The sequence below is a fragment of the Galleria mellonella genome, unplaced genomic scaffold (assembly GCF_026898425.1).
Source record: "Galleria mellonella isolate WM207_F2 unplaced genomic scaffold, CSIRO_AGI_GalMel_v1 utg905, whole genome shotgun sequence".
NCBI lineage: Eukaryota > Metazoa > Arthropoda > Insecta > Lepidoptera > Pyralidae > Galleria > Galleria mellonella.
The window spans coordinates 2,087,487-2,094,466 of record NW_026442174.1 but is presented as its reverse complement, the minus strand read 5'-3'; the positions used below and the strand labels follow the sequence as shown (position 1 = coordinate 2,094,466).

The 6,980-nt window shown below is 30.3% G+C and overlaps 1 long non-coding RNA gene across 1 annotated transcript; it reads right to left on the bottom strand.

Moving 5' to 3' along the window:
• Window positions 1–4,588: 4,588 nt before the first annotated feature.
• On the bottom strand, window positions 4,589–6,753 carry LOC128202374 (uncharacterized). The gene is made up of 3 exons (XR_008253743.1): window positions 6,617–6,753; window positions 5,284–5,481; window positions 4,589–4,847 (listed from the first exon to the last, which is right to left on the bottom strand). It is a non-coding gene; the product is annotated as an uncharacterized LOC128202374 (long non-coding RNA).
• Between the last annotated feature and the right edge of the window lie 227 nt (window positions 6,754–6,980).

Genomic DNA, 6,980 nt, shown 5'->3' with positions numbered 1-6,980 from the left:
ATTATTTTGTTTCCGTTCAGCACCCAAACTGATTCGCAATTTGGATGCCGAACGGTTAACACTAGACTCTGAGCTGAATAGTGGCAAGTAAGAATAAGAAATGTTTGCAGAACAGAAACTATATATTTGTTTTTAAAATAGAAATTATAAATTAAAAGTTAATCATAATTTGCTTGCAATTAATACAGCGGTTTCTGTTTTTGGAGCGCAAATTATAAATAAATAAACAGATTTTTGAGATGAATAAACACTTATACATGACAAATAAACAGTATATTTAAAAACTTATAGGAAATTAAACTATAAATTTATTTAGAATTAAAATATAACAAAACAAACGCACAGTGGAAATGTCACGCCCAGTAAACAATAGCAGTTGTTTACATTCACGTCGCTGTTTAATTTGACATTGTGCATGAAAAGTGAATTAAGCACCGCTGACGAGGCCAATTGATTCGCGATCGTGACCAGAAATTAAACAACTATCATTTCAATTTTAAACTTTAACTCTGTTATCATAAAAAAAAGATAAACTTGCAACGGACAGGTGTTAATCACAGTTTAGACACCTTACTACCTTACTTCTGTTTATGTCTAAATATAAGAAGGTCTTATTAAAATTAAAAGAAGTTATTATAAGAATTTAACTTTTTAAATGTTATTATAACAATCTATAATTTTTTGGCACTCAAAATTACAAATAAATATTTTTATTTAAACCTTAAATTTATTTTAACACTGTTTAGATAAGGAAATTTTATATTATTTTATAGTAAAATCCTAATTTGTGTAAGGAAATCCAAAAAGTTATCCTAAAAGTCCGTAAGTACAGAGAATTTTCTTTTTTCACGAAAAATAGCTGTTTCAAATCCGCCGAGCTTTTCTAAGAATATTTGCTATCACGTTACATATTGTAGTGGCAATCATATTTTTTGTTAATATCAAATTTAAATAAGATTTTCAATTTTATACACATTTGTTTTTTACTTATTTATTCTTTATTGACCACACTACAAAAAAACTTTTGATATAAAAGGCGGACTTAATGCATAGCATTCTCTTTCAGTTTACCTTTCGAAAAACAGAAATATAGTCGTGGGTGAAACATATTAAAAATGTAGTGGGTAAATAGTTACAGACGCATCTATATTGACTCAAAAATATTTTTCGATTGCTATTTTGATTAATCTTTTTAAAATCAATAAGATGGTCTCGTGATGGTCCCGGGACTCTCGGGATAGATGTTATAATAAAATAAATATATAACAATACAACATATTATTATATATTTATTTTATTACGTATATTATGTTATCTTATATTATAAACGGAGGCAGTTCCTATCTAAATCGTCATAGGACACTAAAAATTGAATTATAACGCAACGTTACACTGGTAGCGTAAAGCGAAATCTAATTTCATGTCGAGTATTTTTTATGTCACCACAGTATAAAATAACACATAGTATTAATTTACAGGCGTCCAAAGACTACGGTAACCCCGTTTCCATCAGACGGTTCGTATGTTTTCATCCGCGCATACATAGTAACGTAAAACCTAGTAGTTTATACAACATTTTATTTTTCATAAGTAGATTTAATTCAAATAGGTGACGTGCTGAAGAAGGGCCAAATTAAAAGTACCCGTAACCGGCGAGCGTGTATGAAAAGATTGATGAATATGGAAGAAGCGAAAGAGGTTTGTTTGAATCGAACCATTTGGCATTCTATTGTTTCTGTCTACCCTAATGAGAAACAGGCGTGACAAATATGTATTTATTTAATTCCAATAAAAAACACCATTTTCTATCATTCAATGCATATCCAGATATTTTAGTTTAACTATCAAATTCTGGATCGATTTTAATAAAATTTCTATGGAACCAATCTCGAAATACGAGTAAATTTTTTTCAGATAATAAATAGAGAATTTTCCAAGTCGGTTTATAAATGGCGGAGTTCTAAGTTAACAGACATAAAAATACAACTGAATTTAAAAACCTCTTTAATAGTTGTTTAAAAATATACTATTATATACTAAACCACGAGTAAAAATTCAGCCTCTGATATTATTCAACTTCGGTAGTTTCCGATCTTCCGATAAAGGCTTTTCATTGACTATCTTTTACACTTACAACACAAACGGCAATGAAGTTAAACTACTGCATAAATTATAAATATCACTATTCTGTGGCAACATAAAGGGCATTTCATAATACCATTCCAGAGCTTGTCTGTTGTCTATAGAATATTGCATTTAGGTGAACATTCATAGGGAGTAACGTGTAAAAGTGCTTTTTGCATCGCATGCTCCATTTTACACATACTTAGTTTGTTTTTTGACTTTCATACTATCTGATCTGTATTTTATTTGCTAGATTTTCTAACCGTACAGTTTAGTTTAGTATTTACGTATTTTGTTAATGAATTTTTCAAATCAATAAAGTGTATCTATCTATTTATCTATATTAAAAATATTACTAATCTAAAGCTTGTTTATTCTAGATACATATGATATATGCATGATTATGTGTTGCCATATAAATAAACAGAAAGGAAAACAGTATATAAATAGAAATATTTTTCTCTGCACTCATTTTTTTTGTGTTATTTTGTCATAAACGAAACAAAAAATGCAGACAGTCGACAAAATATATGACATTCCGTTGCCAAATCTCATAACGAAGTAACCAACACCCCAACGTTGTTTATGTATCGAAATATTGCCATAATTAAGTTTATTGTGCGAACATAACTGCCTACTCCCTTATTTATCGCTTCCATTTCCGATCTCCTTTATTTTTTTGTTTGTTCGCCGCTTCTTCATTAAAATATTCCGTTATAGCATTTATTGTTATTTGTATATACGGAAATTGTGTGTAAACCTGAACAAATGTTGAATTTTTTAAAATATTTTGTTGTTATTTTTAAATATTTATTGTATATACAGGGATATGTGGGGAAGAATATACGAGTACAATGGCGAACTACCAAAAACAGGTGTATCGAAGATTATTTATTAGTATTTGAATTTGCTAGCTATTTTATTATTACATTTATTAAAATTGAGATGCAATAAAAATATTTAACTGCTCCTTATTAAATTTCAACATTGCCTATTTGGTCGGCGCCAAAGTATCTTGGCACTTAGCCTCTTGGAGTAAACTCTGCAAATTTACTGCCTCAATAGAGCTCTATTGGGATTCTGGAGGTAGACGCAATTTACAGCAGTAGTCATCGCAGGACTTTAAGAGGTAATTCAGGGTGTGAGTGCTATACTTACTGTTTAAGAAATGTATTTTTAAATCGAAAATTTAGTTTGAAAACAGATACTAGATGGCGTTGTTGACAATGTAAGATTCGCTGTTAAGGTCTTCCTATGGTTTGATGACCTGCCCTTAGAGAATTAATGAAACGATCCTATCATTCCTACTGTATTGTGATTGTTTCATTCGACACCATCGGTAGCAGATTTTTGACTCACGGTACCTAGTTGTTCACTTTCTGTATAAAATAGTTGTCTTACTTATAGTTTAGTTTTATACAATAATATTCTCTATAACAATATATATTTATAATAGAAAAATGAATCGCCAAATGTGTTGCTAAGAGCAAATCTCGAGAACAGCTGTACCGATTTCGCTATTTCCTTTTTAGAATAATCCTTGAAGTATGTACATGGCTGGTTCGTACGAAGAAAAAAAATTAAAAATTGCCTGATAAAGTCTAAAAAAAATCTTTTTTTATACTTCCATACAAACGATTCGTAATAATACTTAAAAGTCAATTTGAACTTTAATACCATACCATAGAGTTCAAGTATTAGTGGAGAGGTTCCGGGAAGGCAAAACAATGGAGTGACGTGGCACGGCGTGTTTTATAATTTTAATTTTTTGATATAATGTAATTGTTGACTTATTAACTTTATTTTTTCTTTTTTTTTTATATCTTACTAGCTGACCCAGCGTCCCGAATAGCGGAATAAGTATTAAAAAAAAAATAAAAAAATTAAGAATCGACTGTTGGGTGGTACGAAGTTTGCAGGGTCAGCTAGTATGTACATAATATTTTCTTTTTTTATCTTATTAGCTGACCCGACGTCCCGAATAGTAATAATAAGTATTAAAAAAATAAAAAAAAATATTACGACTTTTAGGCGGTACAAAGTTCATGGGGTCAGCTAGTTTATTATAATTATCTTTAAGAGTATATTTATTACAAACTTTTAAAGTAAATATATCACTTTTTTATAGATAAAAATATACACAGGCAGACTTATACCTTAAAGGAATTTCTTCCAGTCAACCTTGAGAATTTAAAAGGAAAAAGTATGCATAGGATTTATATATAAACAATATTTATGGTGTAAAAATAACATGATAAATTATAAATTGTTTTATTAGTAGCTATGTTAAATACATGGATACAGTTTATTTCGTACAATTAAAATTTAATTAACACGGACACTACTATTATTTTTATATTGTGATTATATGTATGGCAACATTAATAATAGACAATAGTTTAAAGTATAGATTATAGAGTAGAAAAAAAAACAAAATGGATAAAAAATAGTGTTTGAGAAAAAAAAGGCGGGAAACTCGAATAAGAACAAGCGGGTTTTTTAAATTTTTTTTATTAATTTATTAAAACTATCTCTATCAATTCTTATTATTGAATAAAATATTATATTTTCACTAAATTCAGCGACAGTAATATAATTAGCATTCATGGGGAAGCGGAGTTGTAGAAAAAGGAAAAAAAAAGATGACGATTCAGGTGATGTAGACCATGAACCTTGTAATGACAAGGATATATATTCGGAAGATACTTCTACTGACTCAGAATCTGAAATTGATAAGGCCGATAAGTATAAACCTTACTACGTCACAGATTATATTAGAAGATATCCCGAGGAATCCCCTGGGACAGAATTTGTTGTCTTTGTAGAATCCTCAGATAGTCAGAAAACCATTGGATCCAGAGACTTGCTCTCACTCTCCTCCTGTTTAAAACGATTTAATAAAGGGGTAACTTATCTTAGATCTATAAATAAATTCAAAATCGGAGTATACTTTCAAAAGCCAGACTTAGCCAATGCTTTTTTAAATAATAAAACTTTTTTAAATGACTACCATTTTAAGGCCAGTATTCCTGCTTCTTCAACAGAAGTTACAGGCGTTATTAGAAATGTACCTACAAATATATCTAATAAAAAAATATATACTATGATATCGAGTTCTAAGAAAATTATTGCTATTAAAAGAATTTTAAGAAAAAATACCTTGACTCATGGATATGTGTTACAGCCAACTCTAACCGTGACAATTACTTTTGCTGCATCTGTATTACCTGAATATCTGGATATTGGAGGTTGGCGCCACAATGTCACTCCATATATACCACCAGTTAAACAATGCTACCGGTGCTTGAGGTATGGACATTTAGCTAAATTCTGTAAGAATTCTGAGCGTTGCAGCATCTGCAAAGGTGAGCATAATTATAAAACTTGTACAACTGGAATGGAAAACGCTATTTGTGTACACTGCAATGGAAATCACACAAGTGTATCACCGCAATGCCCTGTTAAACAAAAGAAAATTGCTGAAAATAGATCTAAATTCAGACCTGCTTCTTTTGGAGATATACTTAGCACTGAAATATTTCCTAAACTGGGTAACAAACCTAAAAAAAATGTAGACCTAATTTCAATTCTAAATTCTGATAACAAGAGTTTATCACTTTTAATAGAAAGCATAATCAAACTTATTTCACTACATAACACAAAGAACACATCTATTAACACTAAAAGTGTTTTGAATGTGTTATATGATACTTTTGGTAATAGACCTATTTCACAAAATTCAATCGAGACCAATTAACTATCATACAGTGGAACGCTCAGAGCCTACTGAGCAATCGACATATTTTTACACAATTTTTAAATGAACATCATATTCACATTGCTCTCATCTCAGAAACTTGGCTAAAACCACATTACAAATTAAAAATTAAAGATTATTGTATAGAACGAAATGATTGTGGTAATAACCACAATGGAGTAGCGATTATTATACATAATAGTATTAGATATAAAAAACTTCACTCTTTTTTCGACAATTCTTTGCAAACTATAGCTATTAGTATTGAAGTTAATAATTCTTGGTATTCAGTTGTCAGTATTTACTGTCCTACCAATAGTACACCTAGTTTTACTAAAGCCAAATTTAAGTTCTTTTTGGAGTCTCTTCCTAAACCCACTATCATATCTGGAGATTTAAATGCACATCATACTATATGGGGTTGTACCTCCACTAATACAAGAGGTAAAGACATTCTTGATTGTTTAGATGAATGTAATTTGGTACTATTAAATGATAAGCAAGTTACTACTGTTGGCTCTCATATTTGGAGACCCAATGGCCTTGATTTAACTATGGTATCCCCATCCATATCATTAAAATGCGAGTGGTCGGTTCATGATGATCCGTTAGGAAGTTATCACCTGCCGACTTTTACTAAAATAAACACAAAGAACTCTTCATCAACTCCGTCAGGTGAACAACATGCTCCTATAGATGAAGTTAATAAACTTTTGTTAAATCGTATAAACCTACGTCTCGTTAATTGGGATCTTTATTCTGAAACTGTTAATCAATTACTTTTGGATTTCGAGTATGATGTCAATGAACCCTTAAACAATTACAATAGATTCTGTAAAATTATTTTGACAGCTGTGGAACGTTCCGTTCCACGTAGGAACTTATCAAATAGAGGTGCAAATACTTCAAAGAGGCACAAACATATTGCAGTACCTTGGTGGAATAACAGGTGTGCGACAGCTGTCAATGATAGTAAAGCGGCTTACCTTAGGTTTAAACAAAATCCAACTCTCGATAATTACATAAATTTTAAAAGAGTTCAAGCTGTTAAAAAGTTAGTAATTAAGCAAGTAAGACAACAGGAGTGGCAGGAATTTTG